The sequence below is a fragment of the Typopeltis vanoorti genome, chromosome 15 (genome assembly GCF_054136105.1).
Source record: "Typopeltis vanoorti isolate ZY-2024b chromosome 15, IOZ_Tvanoo_1.0, whole genome shotgun sequence".
Lineage (NCBI taxonomy): Eukaryota > Metazoa > Arthropoda > Arachnida > Uropygi > Thelyphonidae > Typopeltis > Typopeltis vanoorti.
This window is the reverse complement of record NC_143563.1, coordinates 91925941-91949154: the sequence shown is the minus strand read 5'-3', so window position 1 is coordinate 91949154 and position 23214 is coordinate 91925941. Positions and strand designations below refer to the sequence as shown.

The following is a 23214-nucleotide window of genomic DNA, read 5'->3' as shown; positions in this document are numbered from 1 at the left end:
TTGACATCTTCTACATTCACCATTGCCATACCTAACTTTTCATCATCAGCGAACCAATGACCGTTCCTCTTAGATCATTCCCTATATCGTTAATGAACAAATTACACAGCAGTGGTCCAAGAACAGAACCCTGCGGCACATCACTAGTCACAGGCCGTCTTTTGGACTCTACTCCTGAATAAACTACTCTCTGATATCTCTCCATCAACCACCCCCACCTATCCATCTCACCAACCCTATATCCATTCCCATATGTTGCAGTTTACGGATTAGAATTCCACATGGTATCATGTCAAATGCCTTAGCCATGTCCAGCAGTATCACTGTAAACCCATTACCCTTATCCAGTTCAGCCGTCACTGTGTTATAAAACTGAAGCAAGTTACTGAGGTATGATGTACCCTTCACAAAGTCATGCCGTCCCCTGTACAGTCTCTCATTTTCATCAATCCATTCCTGTATACTTTCTCCAAGAAGTTGACAACGACTCCTGATATGCTGATCGGTCAGTAATTTGCAACAGTAGTCTTGGATCCTCCTTTATGTAGTGGAACCATTTTCCCTCTTTCCACACCTTCGGGACTAAACCAGACCCGAAATCAGATTAAACAACATGGTCAAAGGCATTGATAATTCTTTAGCCGCTTCATGTAAGATCTGTGCTGGTATACCATCCAATCCCACAGATGTATTCACATTAAGATTCTGTAATAGACTATTCACCTCCACCTCATTCATCACAATTCCCATATAAACTAATGGTTCCTTCATTTTTTCAATGTCACCACCTGAATGATATACCTTTGCAAAGTGCTCGCTCAGTAATTCCACTATATCGATTGATTCAGTGACCTCCTTACCATCGTCATTTCTTAAAATAATTTTGCCGTGTACAGTTTTTTTTTGCTTGCAGCATATTGAAAGAACTGTTTGGGATTCTCTTTAGCTTGCATAGCTAGTTTCCTTTCATAATCCGCTTTTGCTTTTTTTTTTACCACACTCGTTACCCTTCTGGCCTGCACTTTATACTGTTTGTGTGCCTGCAGGTCACCTTTCTCTTTAATTTCCCTCCAAAATTGTTTCTTTTTTGCAGCTCAAGCTTAATGGTGTTATTCATCCATTTAACCCCTACTTGTTTTACTATTCGGACTCTAGGTATACAATCAGCCATAACCGCCTGTAAATGCTCCTTGACCACTTCCCATGCTCTATCGACATCCAGCCCTTGCAGTTTTACATTCCATGGCACTGAACCAAGCAATCTCCTAAATTTGTCATACTTGCCAGCACAGTAATTCCACATATACCCTCTCTTAATCGAAAATTCCACACCTTTAGCCACTTCCCAGGTCAAGGCCTTATGATCACTCTCACCAATTGGTGGCAACATGGTCATATTCATTAGTCAGATGCTATTACCAGGTCAAGCACTCTGAAACCCCTAGTATTTTCAATTACATGCTGTCTCAGATAGTTATCCCTTAATAATTGAATAAAATGCATTTCCCTTTCTCACATGTCCTCCCCTCCTTCCAATCAATGTTACCATAGTTGAAATCTCCAATAATAATTACCCTCCTTCCACTTATTTCATCAATTTGTTTATGCATACTATCTCTACCATCTATTCCATCACCTGGTCTATAGCAGTACCCAACTGTATATTTTGTTCTGCCAGTCTCAATCTCACACCAAATAGCCTCAAATGAGTTCTTTTCACTGTCCTGCAATACAACTTCAATTCTCCTTGGCTGCAGTTCATCAGCTATCATCAACACCACCGCCCCCCCCCCCATTTTATTCTCTTTGTCACCCCTAAACACACTATAACCTACACATTCTATCCCACTAACTATATCATCTTGTGTCAGCCATGCTTCACTAATGCCAATAACCTGTGGCCAGGAAGAGCCAACCAAGGCCAAAAATTCTTCCTTCTTGTTCCTAATACTCCTGGCATTAGTATACATGTCTTGATGCGTTATTCTAACTATCCCATTCTGATTACTTGTCCTTAGTACTGGCTCGGGTACATTATATACATTCTTACACTCACTGATGACCGCATATCCCCCCCCCCTTCTTGGTAGTTCTAGTTTCCCTAGTTCTGCACATCCATTTTCACTTCATTCAGCAACACTTTTTATAGTCTCCACACACCAATCCATCTTGTATAAATCCTTTCGCCCATCAAACTCATTCCACACCACACCATCTACATAACCTGAGCATAAAGTCATTTGCGATTATGGCCCTGCTTCTAAACTCCTCTCTGTCATACCGCAGCAACAGACTCACCATCCTGTCACTCTTTTCTTTCGCTACCTTTAACAATACTTTCAAGTCCTCTCTCATAAAAAATTTATCTCCTTCCAATTCATTCGTAGCCACTACAACTATGAATTTTTTCACCCTCTGTTTTTGCGCCCTAATACTCTCACTAACATCCTTAAACTTCGCACCCGGTAAGTACGATTTAGTTAAACTCCCATCTATCACTCCTCTTAATAACGGTCACCATACAACACTCTTTCCTTCATTTCAGAAACTCTCCCACTCTTACGCTTATTTTTCCTTTCAAACGCTTGTTTATTTCCGTTAGCTGAGGCCCTCATACATTCTTACACTCACTGATGACCGCATATCCCCCCCCCCCTTCTTGCTAGTTTCCCTGGTTCTGTACATCCATTTTCACTTCATTCGGCAACACTTTTTCCAGTCTCCACACACCAAATCCATCTTGTATAAATCCTTTCGCCCATCAAACTCATTCCACACCACACCGTCTACATAACCTGTGCATAAAGTCATTTGCGATTATGGCCCTGCTTCTAAACTCCTCTCTGTCATACTGTGGCAACAGACTCACCATCCTAACTGTCACTCTTTTCTTTCGCTACCTTTAACAATACTTTCAAGTCCTCTCTCATAAAAAAATTTATCTCCTTCCAATTCATTCGTAGCCACTACAACTATGAATTCTTTCACCCTCTGTTTTTGCGCCCTAATACTCTCACTAACATCCTTAAACTTCACACCCGGTAAGTACGATTTAGTTAAACTCCCATCTATCACCCCTCTTAATAATGGTCACCATACAACACTCTTTCCTTCATTTCAGAAACTCTCCCACTCTTACGCTTATTTTTCCTTTCAAACGCTTGTTTATTTCCGTTAGCTGAGGCCCTCTGGAAAGAGTTTTGCAGGTGCTCTAATAGCTGCTGTGCATTTTATATCACTGCGCGCAACCTAGCGATCTCACTCCCTACAAATAATTCCTCATTTTTTTCATCATTTAAACCATTCTCTCTCTCTGTGTATGGTTGCTTTCACTCTCTCTTTGATTACCGCTCTCAATGCCATCTTGTACAACATCGCAATTCCCTATCAAGCCATTATTTTCACTCACATTCTGGCTTTCTTCAACCATAACTATCTCACGACCTGACACATACTTCAATTCCTCAAAATGCTCAAAAGGTATATCTATATATACTTTGTAACCTCAAGCTGCTATATCTAATATTTTTAAAGTGATAATGAAAATTTCATATATTTAATTTCTCAGTGGATGTATATGATAATGTGCTAGCAATGAGAATTCCATAATTTAAGTGCTGTGAACTTCCGTTTTTTTTTTTTTTTTTTTTTTTTTTGTTAATAAACGTCCAATCCTACCAAAAATACCTGGTATCCCAGAGAAACTAGCAAAATAGGATTTCAGGTATTATCAACAGGTTATAACAGAGTGTAATGAAAAATTTTAAAGTGACAGGTCCATATGAGATAACTATTTCATAAGCATTTTCAAGAACAGTAATGTGTTTTACAAGAAAATTTAAGGTTAGCCAAATGATAGTCATGCAAAATCACTGCTCAGGATATCATCATGATCATATCATGTCAAGACTAATAACAGCAGCCCATTCTGATTAACACAACTGGAATCAGAATGCCAAACCAGTAAATTACAGAAAGTAATTTCTAAATGAGATAATCTTTAAACTTTTCTGCTGAATTATGACCAACTTTTGGAATAAAAGGTTGAAATCTCCTCAATACATGTCAAACAATGACAAAGTATCATACTATATTTTATACTCAGATCAAAGGATATCATGGCATTTATTATTAGAGATATCTAGAACATTACTTTTTAACCACAAAGAATTGTAGAGGTAAAAGATGTATTTTAAGTAAAGTAAGTAATTTTAGCTGTATGTAATTTCATATATCATTAACGATAATGTCTGGCAAATTAAGTGATTATTGTAACCAACTTCCAGTACAGTGATTTTAAGTGAGCAGCGTATTCTGTTCTAAAAAGCACAACACTTCAGATTACAGGTAACAAGATTTGCAAATGGTTAAGGCAAACATCCACATCCTTCTATCGAGCAAAACACAAGCCAAAACTTAACCAAACTGAATACCTCTGAGATTGTTTGGTGAAAGCAACAACTGGAAAGGAAAAAATCCACTGTTCATATATGAACAATACTCCTTAGTAAATAAAGGATGTAATTAACAGCGAAAACTAAATCTGTCATGTCTAATTTCTGTTACAGCATGTCATATTACATTATACAGCAACAATTACAGAACAAGATACTTGTTATCTTAAGTTTGCAAAATGAACATATCATTTTGCATGGTTGAAATTAAATATATAAGACAAGGCCTTAAAAAGAGAAGACACCAAACAGATAGACACCTAACTTGTCCTGCCAAAGTATGCCTATCTATTACAGAAAAACAGCAAAATGTGCACTATCCACACTTCAAAATGAATAAATAATTCTATCACGATCAGAGAAATATTAAGACAAAATTAACAGTTTCACGAAATATTCTTTGCATAACACTGAAAGGAAAATAATGTGAAATGAAATCAACAAAAATAAAAAAAATTATGAACTATTTCATTAAAAATCTAGACTTAATTTATCCTTAATTTGCCATTTTGCATTCCTATAATCAGTCCAATATTTTCCGTTGTTCCAGTTTTTTTTTTTTTTTTTACTTTTAAGAGAAAAAATTGGCTTACCACTAATGCTATCTTTAAACTGCAAATGAATCAGAGACAGCTCTCACACCAACTTAAACTTTGCATTTCCTAATGAAGAGACAAATACATAGTTGAAGCCTCTTTGAATATCATATGACCCCCAAAGAACTGAAGTAAAATACAGTATAATTTCAGTATATTGGCTTCTTGGATAAGGCAAACCAGATAATTAGTGCTGTTTTCAAACATCAATTTAAAGGCATAGTTTGTAATGACAACTATCTTAATTTTTAATGACAATCTTTCTTAGCATAATGAAAAATTTAAAGGCACAATGACACTGATTTTTCAATAATTTTGTGTCAATGTGATGATTAATTCTTTTATATAGCATTAATAAGCTAAGTCACTGTGCTACTGATAAAACAAGACCAAGCTATGCTACAATAAGAAAATTTCAATTAGGAAAATACTTACAGAATGTAACAAATTATTAATTTCAGCTTAAAAATGCATTGTTTTTTTTTCATAATCACCAAAGTACTTATGAAACAATTAGAAATATACCATAATAATATTTGATTTTGTACAAACGTTTATTTTCTAAGTAATTGAAAAATTTTTGAAATGGGAATTACTTGTTATTAACTATCAATGTGCTAGCCATGGGAGTGAAGGAAAACATGCAATTCTCATCTAAGAAATTGCCAGGTATGTGGAAGCTTCAGTTAAGCAGTGTGAAACTGAAGAGCAGAAAATTGTAATAGATTCACAAGGAAATTACTCGTGATTTCAGTTTCTAACATTTTTATGTCAGAAACTGAAAGGGAAAGTAACATTAGCAGAACATGGAAAGCAACTAGTAACCGATTGTCAAAACCTTACAAGCATTTCCAGTGTTAGGAAAAATGTGGTGAGGATTAAATATATAAGCAAATTCATTAAGAAAAAACTGGTGAAAAAAAAAATGTGGAAGAACTATTGAGAAGAGAAATTTACAAGTACATGTGCTAGAGGAGTAAGCTAAAGAAGTGAAGAATGGTTACCAATGCAAAAAAATCAAATTAAAAGAAATTATATATTTTCCATTATATTCTGTCATATAAAAATTATATATTTTTAAATATTTTTTGAAGAGTTAGCAAGCAGTATATGTTGGACAAACTACAATCTAAGCCAGAATGGGGGAGGTACTATACGATGGCAGCCTGGAGAACACCTTGGAAAGCAAGACAAATGCCAGGCTAAATCAAGTAAGCCCAAAAAGAAAACACTCTTGGTTGACTGGTGAGTAGAGTGTTATCAAAGTGAGGCATGATCTTTTTTCCAGGAACTAAGGGAGGACTGTGTTTTGGTAGTATTAAAATTCACTCAATTATTTTCATCCAACATGAGAATGACTAAAAGATCAGTGTTAAAAGTATTGGCTATGGAAGGTCTTTAAGCATGAGTCATGTGAATATTCCAAAATTTTTTGAATGATGAAGAGGAATGAACTTAAGTGTGAGAAGATCACTGATGTATAGGAGCATAAAAATATGAATGAAAGCACAAAGGTTTGGGATACTCTGGCATCAGTAGAAAACTCAATGAGCAATGAATGACCAAAAAAGAAGCTGGAAATCTGCTCACAAAGGGAAGGGATGGTGGTGGGGTACTATAAAATGGCAGCCTGGAGAACACCTTGGAAAGCAAGACAAATGCCAGGCTAAATCAAATGGCCTGGAAAATCTAGTGAAATATGAGATTTTTCAAATCTCCATTGCCTTTATAGAAACATCTGTCCTTCTCATTCTACAATGAGAGTGAAGAATCTATAATGGTGATCACTAATTAGCCAATAATCTCCAAGTCATGAGGAAGGTAGCAGTTTGATGACCGAGTTATCTTCCTTTTTTTAGGATCAGTCTGAATAAAAGCTTGCTTCCATAATGTTGGATAGATGTGAGATGAGTAGGACAGCTTGGTAAAGTAATATAGGATGACTGTAAATTCTGGAGCACAAGCTCGTATTACAACTGGACTACAATCTAAGCCAGAGATTTATTTGTATCATCACGGTTAGAGTATTTATCTGATGTCCTCTGATTAAAATATCAGGAGGCATAATGAGTGGTTAGTGGATAAGAGAAGATTTGTCTCAGTTGTCAAAAGAAGTGTTGATGATCACTGATGCCAAAAATATCTGCCTTATCGTTCAGAGAGAGAGAAAGATGCAATATAGTAGTAGAAGTTTCACAAAAGCCTTGGAAAAGGACCAGAAAGCAAGCTTAGTGCATACAACCCTTATGAAGGCTAGATTTGCTGACATTTATTTATTTATTTTTTATTTTGTAGTTGTTACAAGCTGTAGTGTAAGCCAAGAGGCTGGAGTTTTTAACTTGAGTCAATGAATGTATGCTGTATTTAACTTGGACCACTTTGGCATTCCTGTAGGAAAACTAAAGCTTAGATTAGGGTTAGAGATTTTAATGGAATGGGGAATAATGCACTCATTCAAGCAAGAATAATTTCGATTATTAGATCACAGCAAGTGCTTGAATTACAAGAGTGAAAGCTAAAATCAAAAAATCCCAAATGTCATCTCAAATGCACCATTGTAATGTCACGGGATATAACTGTGACATACAGTTATACTAGCAGTGTATTTGGTGGGAGAACTGGTTAAAAAATAATTAAAGAAGATAATAAATAATAGCTTTAATGAACGTGAGCAGTGGAAGCATGGCTGCTGCTGAGGTCTACTACACCATGGAAGAAATAAAATGGCATCCACTGCGAAACAACAAAAAGATAAGTAGAAGGCAAAGCACTTGCAAAAGATATTACTAATGATATTGCAAAGTCTCAATGGACACATAGCGATGGAATTAAGTATCATTTCAGCATCTTTTTAAAGCAACATACAAGTGTCAACACCTTCAAATCAGGTTGTGTAATTTGAATCAATAATGAAAGGTAGGAGTCGAAAGAGTATTCCAACATAAAGGTGAGACCAAAACAGATGCTGCAATTACAGAGAAATCAGTTATTCAGGATGGTGATTTAAGGTTTTGGAAAAACTGGTTAGTCTGGCAGATAGATTTTTTTTTTCACCCAAAGAATAGTGTGGCAAACAAAACTATTTTTATATTTAATGAAGCTACAGATAAGATGAATGAAATAACCACACCACAATATTAGTGAAATTTGACATAGCATTTGACAGAATACCATGAGGAAGTGATTGTATAAATCTGAAAGATTGGTATGGAAGAAAAAGCTAGTGGTTGCATGATGAGTAATGTATGGGGCAAGGCCGTCATCAGATTAAATCGCACCCTGAGGCAAACAGTTAAATATCACACCTGATGGATTATAAGACAAAAATATAAGAAAATCTCCAATTGCTACTGTTTTTATTACAAGAGAAACATTAATGCAAAACAATTACATAATAATATTAATTAAATGTTTGCTCTAGGGGATATCGCACAATAAAACTGTTTATAAGCTCTTCTAAATTTAAATTATAAGCTATGTCTGACTCTATAGATATAGTTGCTAGACTAACCAATCTATTTTGGATCATTGCTGTTCACAAAGTTTTTAATCAGTTAAACTTGGAAAAACTTCCGCACTTGCTACACTAACAGGAATTGTTAACAGAGTGATGGCATCTACTGCACTATGGCTGAACGAGCACCGTGCGATTAAGCCGTGCCGTGAACCAGGCTGCCTCTATGCTATACCCTGTCGAGAGTACTGGTATGGAGTCAAACAATTGATAATAATGAGTAGTGCAACATGAACTGTTGTTTTGTTAAATCTTTATGATATTTAAAAATAAAAGCATGAAAGGGATTTCAATTATTCTGGTGATGCAGTTAAGTTGGGCAGGAAGGTATGGTCAGATTCCAGTATGCAGCTTCTGCAGAACCTCAATAAACTGATGCTATATGCAAATGAACATAGGAGTCAATTTAATGTTAAAAAATTTAAGAGCATGCATTTCAGATTGCCAGAGTGTTATACCAGATAGAGTTTAATGGAAGAAGGGGGGGGGGGAAAGAAATGAATGGGGATGGGGAACTGAAAATGAGTGGAATGGCGCTGAAGTTCAGAGACATGCATATTGCAAAATTATTACATCAACAATTATAAGAAAACTATGAGATCAACTTGTAAGAATAAGGAAATGTTTCTTTAGAAGATGTTAATATAACACATAAAGATTAAGGTGTTCAGACTGAATATTTGTCTGAATCCTTTCCAACAGATATTCAAGGCTTACATTTCTTTACTGGAGAGGAAGGTTGTGAATGGAATGTCGTTGGATGTTTTTAGTTTTCTCATATCATTAAGGAACGATACACATCTGAGTGGAGTAGGTCTCTGATGAATCATTGGAGATTTACATACAATAATGACAGTACTGTATTTATTAAAAAAAATTTTTTTTTAAAAATCAATTTTTGGTTCTTTTTAGTATAGTATTTTGTCATATAATAATAGTGAAGGTTTAAAAATAAAAAATTGAAAATTCGATCATTAAAATGAGAAATAAGATACTAAATATTTTTAATTTAATGCATATTACTGTATCTCTGTTTGTAACACAGTATAATTTATACACTCTAAATTTATAAATAATAATTAACAAATTTAACATATCAAAATTATATAGATAGGAATGCAATAACTGTGCATTAACCAGAAGTAAGACATTACATTATAAATTTATTAATGACTAACATTATGAACTAATTCAAAGTAAATATGTCAAACAGAAAATACTTAATAAAGAAAAAAAAGGTGAGGGGAGATAAGCATGTAATAATACAACAAAGTTCTCACACAGAACTTTGTTGTATTATTACATGCTTATTACACTACACTGCTTACTGGAGGGTTGAAATGGTTTGAAAAAAAGTATTATATTAGGTCCTAGGACCTAGTTCCCAGATTATTTACCACAAGCTCATCCACTATTAAAATTAACATTAAAAATTAATACAATTACATTAAATATAAACTATCTGACCATCCTGTAAAGATATATATTCTGTTTGTATTCATCCTACAAATGGGTTGGCCTTTAAGAAACATTGTCACTCTTATTTGTTCCATAATTATATACACACAACAGCATACATACATAATTCATGTAAAAGTAGCAAGACTAACATGTTCAGTGAACCACTATAATATTAAATCATTTTTTAAAAGTGCTAATACAGTGCATCCATTCAGAAGTATGCATAAATATGGAATGAAGAGTAAAATTCATAAGCCACTTACCTTCAATAGATAGTTATTAAAACATTCAACAAACTAATCTTTTAACACACGAACTGCTTTGAAGAATTAATTATTCCAAATTCCAATTCCTCATTGCAATCCAATTACTTAATGATATCCTTATCTTAAAAAAAAACTGAAGAAGTGTTTCAAAAGCTCATTAACATGGTCTCTCCTCTTGAAGAATCAAAGACACGTGTGAAAAAAGTCATGTTAAAAACCAAATTCTGCAATATTTCCATAGTTAAGCAAAAAAGTGACTTTTTCACTTTTTTTTTTTTTGTGCAATGAACTTTCTGTAAATTAAACTGCACAAGATGATCAAGATGATGATCATTAATCCTGACAGCAGAGTTGTGATCTATTTACTACTACACCTGTACAGTAATTATCATATATCAATTCAAATCTTCCAACAGGAAGATTTTTAACTAATAAAGGATATCCTATATTTAACCTGCTTATTTTAAACCTAACTCTTTATCTATTATTTGAAAGCATAAGTTTTAGTTAAAGACATCATTATAAGAACACTGAAAAGTATATTACAACTGAAACCAGCTCCTTCCACATTGGAATAATCATTTAATTCCTAAGTTATGAGCTAATCCCACATTCTCACTTTTCTATATTCATATTCCTGATGCATATACCAGCAACTTTTTAAAATATCTTTTCGTTGATCTTCAGCAATTTCATTACTTCCTATCATGCTGATTTCATGAGATGAAGTAAATTCGTACAGGGTTATAGGCAACAAAAGGGCACAATCACGCCTTCACATTAGTTTTGGTCTATAAAAAATATACTCTGACAAAGTAACTGTCAATGCTATGTGAGAGCCCAATAACAGTCTGTGAGAGATGATCCCCACAATTTTGCTCTTCCTCTTCCATAATGCTTTGAGGAATTCCTGCATAGATTTCATTACAGAAATTATTCCCACTAGCCTGAGCCCCTTCACATCTTCCAGGTTTTGATTCCTCCCCCCCCCCCCTTCCCAGAACATGCAATACAGAAATTTACAATGAATCACAAATGGATCAATCAGCCCTCCACACAGAAACTTGTAATACCTACACACAAATCAGCAAATCCAATTTCCAAAAGTGAGAAGTATGTATTCAAACAGCATTCATGTTTTCTTTTATTATTATTCTGTAGTCTGTTATGTTCCATCGAGTCGTTTTCAACTGCTGGTAATTCTATGAACATACATTCTCCATTCAGATCTGTCCCTGGCCATATTTCAGAATTTCCAAGCACATTCCAGTTGCTTCTTTAACTCCATTCACCCATCTAATTCTTGGTCTTCCTCTTCTCCTGCTTCCATCAACTTTAGCAAGCATCATCATCTTCTCTAGACTGTCATTTGCTTGCATAATATGTTCGAAGTATAACAATTTTTGCTTGATGACCATAGCTTTGAGGGGTAATCTGGCTTTATTCTGTCTATCACTGATTTATTGGTTTGCTTTGCAGTCCATGGTATTCTTAGTAAGCATCTCCACACCCATAATTCAAATGCATCTATCTTCCTTCTTTCACATTTGGTCCAACTTTCACATCCATCCAGTACCACAGGGAATACCATTGCTTTCATGATTCTGATTTTTGTCGAGGCTAATATCTTTAAAGATCTTGCTTAAATTTGTCATTGCTTTCTTTCCAAGTAATAATTTTCTTCTAACTTCTTCAGTACAATAACTCTATCAATTCGGGATCCTAGCAGCACAAAATTGTTAACTGCTTCCATTTTCTCCCCATCTACTTCAAAATCATTAAGTTCACATTTTGAGGTCAAGTTTAAGACCATATTTAGCACTTTCTTCTTTAACTTTCATAATAAGTTCCTCCAAATCTTCTTTGCATTCTGATAGCAAGATGGTATCATCTGTATACCTCAAATTATTAATATTTCTTCCACCAATTTTCATTCCATATAATTCTCTTGCTTTTGTTAAAGAAAGGAAATGAGTCTTCGCATCACATTTTTTTATATTATGATATTCAACTGACATTCATCCTACAGCTCTGAAATTAACCCCCCCCCCAACCAAAAAAAAGAGAAATTCAGCTAATTATTTATTTCCCCCCGATCTTTTCTAAAATAATGCAAATATTCATTAACTTCCACCTAAAGTATCACGATATTTATTCTACAACAGCAGTCAAAAAAATCTTTTTTTCCTAAGTCAACTACCTTTGGAGAAACAGCTTTGAAATGTTGGGAGTAACTTTTTTTTTTTTTTTTAAATACAACAGTACCATTTGTGGATGCGGACAGTCAGGTAAGCAGAAAGAAGGAACGTCTTGATGTTTTTTTGAACTGAATGTTATGGTCTGTGAAGAGTAGATGTAAATGAAATGAAATGGCAGTTGTCTTTTTGGAGGTGAGAGAGGAAGTGCTGGAGGTGCCAAGAAGACAAATGTCTGGCCCAGAGGCTTTTGAAATAAGCTTTGAAACATACAATCTTTCTCTGGCATCTCGCAATTAGGAATCCAGCACAATGTGAAAGGATATGATTTTTGTCATTTAACTTATTTGCTAATGCCACAGATAGAATTAAAGATATCTTTTTTTGTCTTGATCTTTTCTTCAATGATCTTACAAATTATTATTACATCCTCCATGGAGTTGGCAGACTCCTCATAGGGGTTCATTCAAATGACAACATATTTGTTATGTTAATTCTTAAAATCCTTAACACTCCCTATATTAACAACTTATTCTATTAACATCTTCCATTCACTCACAATTCTCCATTTAAAAAATCTATCCCTTTTCACTATACTTTTAATAACTTCCAGGGATAGCCTCTGGTTCTTCCCCTCTTTTTTGCAATCCCCTCACTAACTTCCTGTCCACCAAACTCTGCAAATTCCTTCAACCTCTAGCCAACATTCCAGAGTCCTAATATTGTCTTAGTCCCTAGTTTCTGGACCCTCTCCAATGTTTCCACATCACAATGAAAACCAGGTGACCAAATGTGAGCACAATAGTCCAAGTATGGTCTGACCAGTGTTTCATACAGTGGCACAACCACTTCCTTATCCCTGCATGTTAGTATATTTCATATCATAATAAACAAATATTTAGAGTTGGGTGCTGGTTTACATTTATGTGACACTTTAATGGAATAATACACACACACAAAACAGGAAACAATAGGTGAAAGAAATGAGATTGGAATAAATTAAGACAAAAATCTTACAAGGGGTGGCCTCTATGGGTGCTGTTGGCTCACCCTCAGATGTCAGGCAGGAGGCCTAAGAATTCAAGTTTCCCAAATTTTGGGGAGTCTAATACAACTATACTTATTAAGATTAAGCTGGTTTTTCAAGCCTGCTGCAGATTCTAAATTTGTATTTGGTATTTGCTGCGATGGAAAGTATCCACCAAGGCGTAGTTTACTAGAACTGACAGACCATAGTTGTGGTGGCAGATGTAGCCAACCCACACAGTGGGCAATTTAGTCTTAATTTATTCTAACCTCATTTCTTCCATTTATTGTTTCTAATGTGTGTTATTACAATTTTAACATTTATGTATTTATATTATTTTCATGTTAAAGGAAACTTGAATGAGATTATGATCTGAGTTACTTATAAAGATCTGTTAGTAGGAGAGCTAGATAATAAAGGGTCAAACTAGAGAAAAGCAAGGATGCATTACGGATGCTGAGATCCCCAGGGAAGATCATCTCACTATTTGAACTGGAAAATAAAACTGAAGTATCATACAAATGGGATATTTACACACATACAAACATTGAACTGAAGCATGTAGATGAAAATGGTTTAAATTAAAATAATACATAAAGCAAGGTTACAAGCCCTCTCCATGTTATGCATCTAATAGGAATCACAGTTGAAGTAGTATAAAGGTTATGGCAAAGCTGGAGATATACATCCGATTCTCCATTTACAAGGTAGATTGGTTCCAGAAAAAACCATGTCAAAAAGAATACAGTGCATATGAATAAAATAGAAGAATGGTTCCAAATGTGAACAATATTCCCGATATGAACAATAAGTTATTTACAAACAAAATATATGAAAATCATTGAATAAAACTATTTAGTTTTAATGGAATATTTTTTATTTTAAATACTTATTTAAAGTATATACATGTCTTTCTAAAGAAAATAGTGTCACTCATAAAACAGAAATTCGTAAAGGCCCAAATACATCAATGCATATGATTATGGCGAAACATTTTCTTCAGTAAAAGGAACTAAATTAGCACTAATTTCCAATAATTCTAAAGGTTGATTTATTTTTACCACGAACTCTGTAATTAATCGTTGCGATCCTGTTTTGACTAGATCTTTGTATAATTCTTCACACCATACATGACTTCAGTTCACGTTTAAACTGTTCAGTATTTGGATCATGCGTAAGAAAATGACTTTGCAATTTACTAGACATTTGAAGTCCTTCTTTAATTAATCCTGCAGTGAGTGGAATCTCTTCTTCATCATCATCACCAAGATTGTCAAGGACAGCCTCTATTATTTTGTCATCACTAACAGCCTTGTCAACCATCAATTCTTCAATATCTGCAGACGAAAAATCATCAAATCCATCTCCGCCAACTGCATGTGCTAATCTGATGATATTGAGATATTCATTGTATGCAAAGGTACGGGGGTTTTCTTTTTCACACATTCGGGCCAAGTAGCTTTCCGGCATGCATTTAAAGTTGATGGTTTCAATTTTGATAATGCCAACTTAGCAAGTTTGATGCAATCCAAAATAGAAAATTTCTTCCACACATCAATAACTGTCAGTAAATTATCCTTATCTACTTTATCCAAAATATATTGGAATGTTCTTCTTATGTAGTAAGTTTTGAAGGTAGCAATCACACCCTGATCTCTAGTGATTGTATGAGGTGGCAGAAAACAAAATACCACATTCGGGTATTCTTAAACAGGATGGCCAGGCACATTGTCTATAATCAACGGACAAAAAAGTTCAGATTTTTTGTCTATCAAATAGCGTTTAACTTCTGGAACAAAACATTGATGAAACCATTCATTGAAAATTTCTTTTGTAACCCAACCTTCTTTGTTTGCCTTCCAGTGCACTGGTAATGTGTTAAATTCCACACCTTTCATTGCCAGTGATCTCAGGGATCGATTAATGAGTAATGGTTTTAATATATGATCTCCTGAAGCATTGCTGCAAAATAATAGAGTCACATGATTTTTAGCTGCTTTAAAGCCACCAACACTTTTTGTGATTTCGCTATATAAGTTCTACTTGCCATTTTTTTCCAAAAAATGGCTGGTCTCATCTGCTTTACAAACTTGATCAGAAGTGTAGTCACAATTTTCAATAATTTTAGACAGTTCTGAAAGAAATTCTCTAGTTGCGGGCTCATTGTAGATGAGGCTTCTCCTTTTATTTTTGCATTATGAAGTGCGTATCTTTTGTAAAATGCTAACAGTCTGGTATGAAAATGTAATAAAAGGGAAACTATGAAGGTCCTCTTTTATTGCTGCATTCTCAATGGTAAACATGCAGATAAACATTTCCACTAGCGAGGCAAAATTTTAGTGAAGAAATTAAACAGGTTGGCTTTATATGAATGGATGTTTGTGAATGCCTTTAGGTAGGAGATAAATTCGTCTGTTTGGTGTGAAACCACTGTCCTCCAACTTACTGAACGCCTGCAGTTAAAAAAAGTTCTGTTCGGTTCTAAAGCAGTTTCTAGACTTGGACAAACTAACAGATACTAATGTAAATTAAGTTGACAACCTTATATGGGTGGAAGTCATAAAAAAATAAAATAAAATAAAAATTCTATTTAGAGTAAAAACAAAACAGATGACTAAAGAATACATACAGATTCTGAAAAGCATTGACAGTATTTTTCAGAATAGCATTTTAATATGAATACCATATGGTGACTCAACTTACATATGAACATTTTCTTACTTTATTAGAAATCAAGGCAGGCTAAGCAGAACTAATCAGCTTAAGCAGAAAATGGGAGAAGAAAGATTAGCAAAATGTATGTGTTCCTTCATTAAAAAAGGAGGAATCGCAGAAGAATGAAATCAAAGAGCTGACAATAATGAAAATCTGACAAATCACAAACTAATCTGGAATAAAACTGGCTCCACAGCCCTTGCTTACTTACTATGGAACTCTGATACCTTCCCAACACTTTTTTTTTTAACCATACACAGCAAAGATCACAACAAAATTGTTCTCATCCCTTATATTCAAGGTATTCTGAGAATGTACTCTCCATACAACTTTCAAACCAACATCCAACTAGTAACCGTCATCTGTTCTCATAAGGATAAGTTCCATCCTCTTGCACATCCTCGCATGAGTTAAAAGTTCCTTGTACCTGCAACTTGGCATATTTTTGACATATTAGTAGATCTGTTAACATCCACCTTGAAGAGCATACTTTTAGAATCAGCATCAGCTATGAAGTGCTGCTCTCAGCATCAACAAATACCACTGCATTAATTTTCCAAAGATCAGGGGAAACTGTCATTAAACACCACATTTAGCACAACTATGCTAAATTCACTTTGTTTTAATCTACTTGATAAGAACTTAGATGATGATGATGATGACACATGTTAAAAACACCACACTTCTCATGGATGACTTCAATTCTAAAGCTAATAAATAAGAAAAGGGTAGAGAATGAAATGAGTTAGCATGGTTTGGAGAAAAGGTGAATTATTACTGTCTGGAAAATATACATGGCCAATCCTTCTGTTGAGTGATGTGAGGACATCATGTTGGAGGTTTAATGGAATATTTACAGCACTAGGAAAGGATTAAAACTATTAGTGTTGTGTTGTGTGTGTGTGTGTGTGTGTGTTAAGAGTTATTTGCAATCCCTAAATTTGTCTCAGTGACTGAGATGAAATATCGGAAGCATTAAATTTAGTTTTAATCCTTTCCTAGTGCTGTAAATATTCCATTAAACCTCCAACATAATACATGACCAATCTTTCAGCACAAAGAGAATAGCATAAAGTAGTCTAGGTGTCACATGATGATAAAACACAGAATAAAACTGATCATACTGCCATCAGCTAAAAGTGCAGGAAAACATTATCAGATGTCTGAAATAAAAGAAGTGCTGGTACTGGCTCAGATCATCACCTGATAATTGGATCTATGCATGAGTTATATATTAAAAAAAAAAATCACCAGGGGAAAACATTTAAGATGCAAATATTTGATATCAGCAAGAAATCTGTCATGAAGATCTGGAATGGAACCCACAAGGGAAGAGAAAGCCTGACCATCCTAAAAATACACAATCAACTTTAATAAGAAGGTGAAACAGAACAGTTTGCTGAACAAGACCAAGAAAGAGCGAGGATAAGGAAGTGATGAAAAGCATTTACAGACTCAATGTTCCTGATGGGATTTGGGGAAAAATAATTCCTATATGTATTCCCCCCCAATTTTCAGGGGGATAAATTCCAAGACATCCCCCCCAATGGATAGTACTGATGACTGTTTATCCTTAATGACTGCAAATATTTTCATTTTTTTTTATATATATATATCATTTATTTATTATTTTATAAGGTACAGAACTTTCACCTTTTCACTTTATGGCTGCTCTTTGGAATATTTGAATTGCCAGCATCACTACTCTTGCACTTTGGGGCCATTATTAAATAAAATAAGAGTAATTCGAACACAACAGTTAATCTGATAACTGAGAACTACCCAGAAAATGGCACACAATTTAAAACTTATGAAATGTTTATTTCTGGAATTTTCCATTTAATATTTTTGGACCAACGTTGACTGTGAATAACTGAACCCACAGAAAGCAAACCTGCAGATAAGATATAATGTATACATTTTACAAAGCTGTAAAATGTATACAGTATATAATTTTTTTAAAAAAGTGTAACATTTAAATATAAAGAGCTAATAAGCTTCATTTCGGCGAGTTGTCATGAAGCTTATTAGCTCTTTATATTTAAGTAACTTAATGGTTGCACCTGTTTGAAAACTCGTATAGCAGAGTATATAAGTGCTTTTTGCTATACACTTTGGTATTAATTGGTCTAGCTACTCACTGATGAAGCCTCAAAAAAGGCTGAAACCGGACCATAATGTAATAACAGCATACATTTCCTAGGAAATGTGTTTTTTACATTATGGGAAATACCTAAGAATAGCGATCAGAACTTCACCACCTTTGCTACGAGTTGTCTGGTATTGTACTACGTACTAAGGTCACTTGCATTAGCTCACGCTAGTGGTCACCGATACTTTATAGTTTACTATATTCGGCAAGAAACTCTCTGATTCCAATCTTTGAGTTTCTTATTCGGTTTTAAAACAATGTAGGATTTAATATCCCCTTAATTTAAATAAAGTGTAACATTCTTTAATTCCACCCTTAATGACTGCAAATATTTTCTTTTTTTTTCAATTAATAACTTATTTTCATTTCCTTGTAATACATGCAACACTTTGAATGACTATTAAATTTGCATTGCCTGTCTATACATGTTATTCCACTACCTACTCAGAGTGGCTGGATTTAACTGAAATTTGGAATCATTACAAAAGTTAGTTTATCATCTCTTTCTGATTCCAATCCAAGAAATTTGTAATATGATATGTAACAATGTTGTATGAAACAAATGGCATACATATATAAATCCTCTGTCCAAAAAGAAACTGAACTTTTGATAGAAAATAAAACACAGGCCAATTATAATTATTCAAGAAATTTATTTCAATCAATATACTCTCCCTCAGCTTCGATACAGTGTTTGGCATGGTCAATTAATTCGATAAATTAATTTTTTTTTTTTTTTATAATCGGTTTTTGGGATACTTAAGGGTCATGGTTACTGCTGCTTGAACGCTTTCAATGGTATCATATCACCAGCATTCCTTTCATCGGCAAATGAAGTCGATGGAAGAGAAAGAAGTCACAGGGTGCTAAATCAGGTGAATATGGTGAGTGATCCTACACACAAACTTGGTTTTTGCTCAAAAACTGTCTCACAATGTTCAAACGATGAGATGGTGCATTATCGTGCAAAAGTGACCAGCTGCCTGCACCACGATATTCATGCCGTACGCGAAGAATTCTTGCTATCAATCGCTTCAAAACTTACCACTGACGGTTGGGCCAGGCGGAACGAATTTTTTGTGGATAATGCCCTTGGAATCATAGAAACAAATCAGCATTGCCTTTACTTCTGACTTCTCCAAGCGACTTTTTTTCAGATGCCCCCTCTTCTGGTGGTCTCCACTCAGCACTCTGGGGCTTTGTTTCGGACTCATACTCAAAACACCATGTTTCGTCACCAGTAACGATCATTTCAAGGAAGTTTGAATCTTTACGAGCGGTTTTAATGAGGTCCTTGCAGTGTTCAAATCGATACATCTTTGGTAGTCAGTCAACTTGTGGGGAACAAATTGTGAATTCAATTTACGAAGGCCCAAACTCTCGGTTAAAATGTTGTGCACAGTTGATTTTGGAATCCCCAATTCATCTTTAATCAATCTCACAGATGATTTTGGGTTTTCTTTCTTTGATGAAATCATGCACTTTTTGGATGTTAACTTCGCTCAGTCCAGTTTTTGGATGGCCCGGCTTTTCGTCGTCCTCAAGCATCTCACGACCACTTTGAAATCGCTTAAACCACTTGTAAACTTGAGGTACAGGATAAGCGCATTCATCACTGTATGCTGTTTGAAGCATTTGACGCATTTTGGTAAATCTTTTACCAAGTTTAACACAAAACTCAATTGCAGCTCTCTGTTTGAAACTTCGACCGTTCGTCAAAACACTGTCACTCTTGGCACTATAACTCAGCTTCTAATGTCATAAACAGTTGATAACACTAATAAAAGTTGTCACTTTCAACAACAAAAAGATACAACAGATGGTGCCACTAGTTTCTTCTATTTTCGAAAAGTTCGGTTTCTTTCTGGACAGAGGGTGTAAATTGCCTACAAGTGCATTAAGAAGCCAAAAACATCTCTGGGTTCAAATACTATTATAATAATGATCCCTTGCAAACTGCACTTTTTATATATTATTGTCTCAGATCATTTCAATACCTGTTTTAAAAATGCCTTATTTTTAAATTTTCTTTTAAGGTTTTTTTTTCTTTTCAAAGTACAGTATTAATAAATGAATTAACAAGGGTATGAAATGTTACTAAACTGCATAAATTAGCTTCACTGTTTTTTTTAAAACAAAATTCTCATACTAATATGAATTTTTTTTAAATTTAAGCTAGCCATAATTAATCATAAAAATTCTTACCTTTTTCTTGCATTATTCTCTTCTTGCTGACAACCCCCCCCCCCATCAAGTTATGTATTAACTTAACTAGACATAATTCAGTGAGTAATCAGGATAGCTTGGTTGGTGTATAGTACTTCTGTTCTCTCACCAAATGATTGGGTTCAAATCTTGTAGACATGGATATTGGTGAATGTCTTCAAATAGATTAATTTCATTTCTTGCATGGGGCCACCATTACTGGAGGCTCAAAGTGGCTTAAAAAGTTCTGTTTGGTCTCTAAAACAGGATTTTGGGATATAACCACTGCATTAAATAAAAAAACTGTACTGAAAGTATGGCAAAATAACCATAACGAAAAATTCTGAAATGGAAGAGGAAGAAAAAATTGTCACGGGGCAAAAGGAATTAAAAAAAATAAAGGTGGCACCACAGCGAAAAAACATATGCACAGTGATCCTTCACTATCACCCTAAGTGGTCCTTGAATAGGTAAGCATATCAAATGACTTCAAAAAAGCATACAATGTAAGTATCCATTCAGTAAACTGACCAGCAAATGACTTTGCCAGCATAACCATATAACTAACAGATCACTGTAGCATACTGATGCTTATGAAATTTGTTTCTGATCAGTCAAATACTGGGCAGTATTTAACACAATCTGAGTTGCAAATTACTAGAAGAAAATTAAGACTTGTGAACATTCAGATTAGTTATTTTTAATTTTTATGGCTACTGCATCTCATTATTAGGTTTAATGAAATGAATGCATTATATAGAAACATTTAAACATGAGCTTAATGGATCCTATATTTCATCTCTGTCACAGAGACATCGTCAGAGATAAAATCTTAAACTTGTAATTGATTTTCTATGCTGTATTCATTCCATTAAACTTAATAATCAGTTTAAACCAGCACATAACCTAAATACTTCTAAAATATATATCATTAAGTTGAATATTTTCTGCCTGTAGTGGCAATATATTTCAGATTCTGGATTCATTTTAATTTGTATTCTTTTTATAAGTTTCATATATTCATTTATTCTTTCCGACTTAACTGGCGGAGTGGATACCAACTCTGCTCTCAAACTGTAGCATACTGATGCTTAGGTAATTTGTTTCTAATCAGTTAAATACTGGGCAGTATTTAACTGTGAGGGTTTGTAGTCCATTTCATCCTTAACACACGAATGTATCCTTAGCCCACCAACAAACACTAGTGTTTAATTATGCTTGCAACCTTTTGTGGTGTGATTTGTGTAGTTTTAGTGTTGAACATAATCCAGAGCAACATTTTCAGGCCTAAATCTATACTATACCCAAACTAAGCTTCAATATTGTTGTGTAGTTTGGTATGAATTATTTTATTTACTGAAAATGTCAACTGAATGACAAAAAAGTAATTTGTAAATATAGATGAACGCGTTTGTCCTCCTGAGAATAAGTCTGGCAGGAGAGAAAAGAAGGGAAGGTGAAAGCATTCCACAAAAAGTAGTTGTTTGCTTTCACTATACCCTGAATTACTACTTGAAGAAATAAATAAATATATAAATAAAAATAAATTTAAAAAAATGTGAGCCTGGTTTCCAGAACAAGGTTCCCAACATATCTAACTTTAGAGATCAGTCACAATCCTAAAATGCTATAGTTTTGCCCCTTTAATTAGCACAGATGCTTTTATAAAAAATAAAATTGAATAAACTATTGCTTTAAAAGCACTTAAAATATATAGAGTTCGAAAAAAAGAAAAAAATCTTCCTGCCTGCTCATCCAAGGGACAAATCTTGGTTAACAAGCAAAAAAATAAAAACAAATAAATAAAGGAATTTCAGTTTAACTGTCAGTAATGTCAGTTTTTGTTTTTTTAAAAAACCTTACTTAGAATTATTGAAGCATGCTAGTCACTATACAATCCTCTTTTTGTCAATTACTCATTTTGTTATAATGGAATGGAACCAATAAGAGGAAAGAGTGAGCAAGGATATCATGAAGTAGCCAAATAATCATAATACTAATTTAAAAGATGCACATGGACAGCAATTATTCGATTTTTTTCCTTTTATTTTTTCCATTATTTCTAAAAATGTAATCTAAATGTTTTGATCATTTTCCAGTTTCTTCTATGCAATCTTGCATTAAATACTGTTACAACTTCCACGCACCCTCATGCTGCTCACAGAAATGTGCGAGCCCAGTTCCATTTGTGGTGCTATGTGCAGCCAACATTCAGGTGTTTAACAGTAGAGAGAGAGTTGTCTAGCTGTACGAATTAACATGCAGTGGGGAGGTTATGAGAAATGCTGTAATAGCACTTGACAAGGTTGGAATGCAGCCACCTATATTTTCAACAAGCACTTGGAATCAGTAAGATGTTTGTGTATTGGACTATTAACCATCATAACGATACAGAAGACGTATTGGACTGCCAAAAGAACAGGTCGACCATGCTCCATCAAAATGCAACAGCTCATGAGGGCTGTGAAGATATGCCTCTGCCATAATCCTGTAAGAATCCAGAAAGTGATGTTGTGAGAAATGAATATTTCATAAAAACAATGTCACACATTAACTCATGACCTAGGGATGAGTCTATCGTCCTTCTACTGCACACTTCCTAACACAACTTATGCAGCAGAGGGTGCCA

At 34.4% G+C, this 23214-nt stretch overlaps 1 protein-coding gene across 3 annotated transcripts in view; it reads right to left on the bottom strand.

Moving 5' to 3' along the window:
• LOC150098974 (chromobox protein homolog 3-like) overlaps positions 1-23214 on the bottom strand; it is a 134905-nt gene that overhangs the window by 94033 nt on the left and 17658 nt on the right. Inside the window, exon 2 of one of the 3 annotated variants that reach the window (XM_090404873.1) lies at positions 5048-5116. The exons of the other annotated variants lie outside the window; for them this stretch is intronic. The gene's annotated coding sequence lies outside the window, so the exon portion shown is untranslated. The remainder of the gene's footprint in view (positions 1-5047; positions 5117-23214) is intronic. 3 annotated transcript variants of the gene reach the window in all.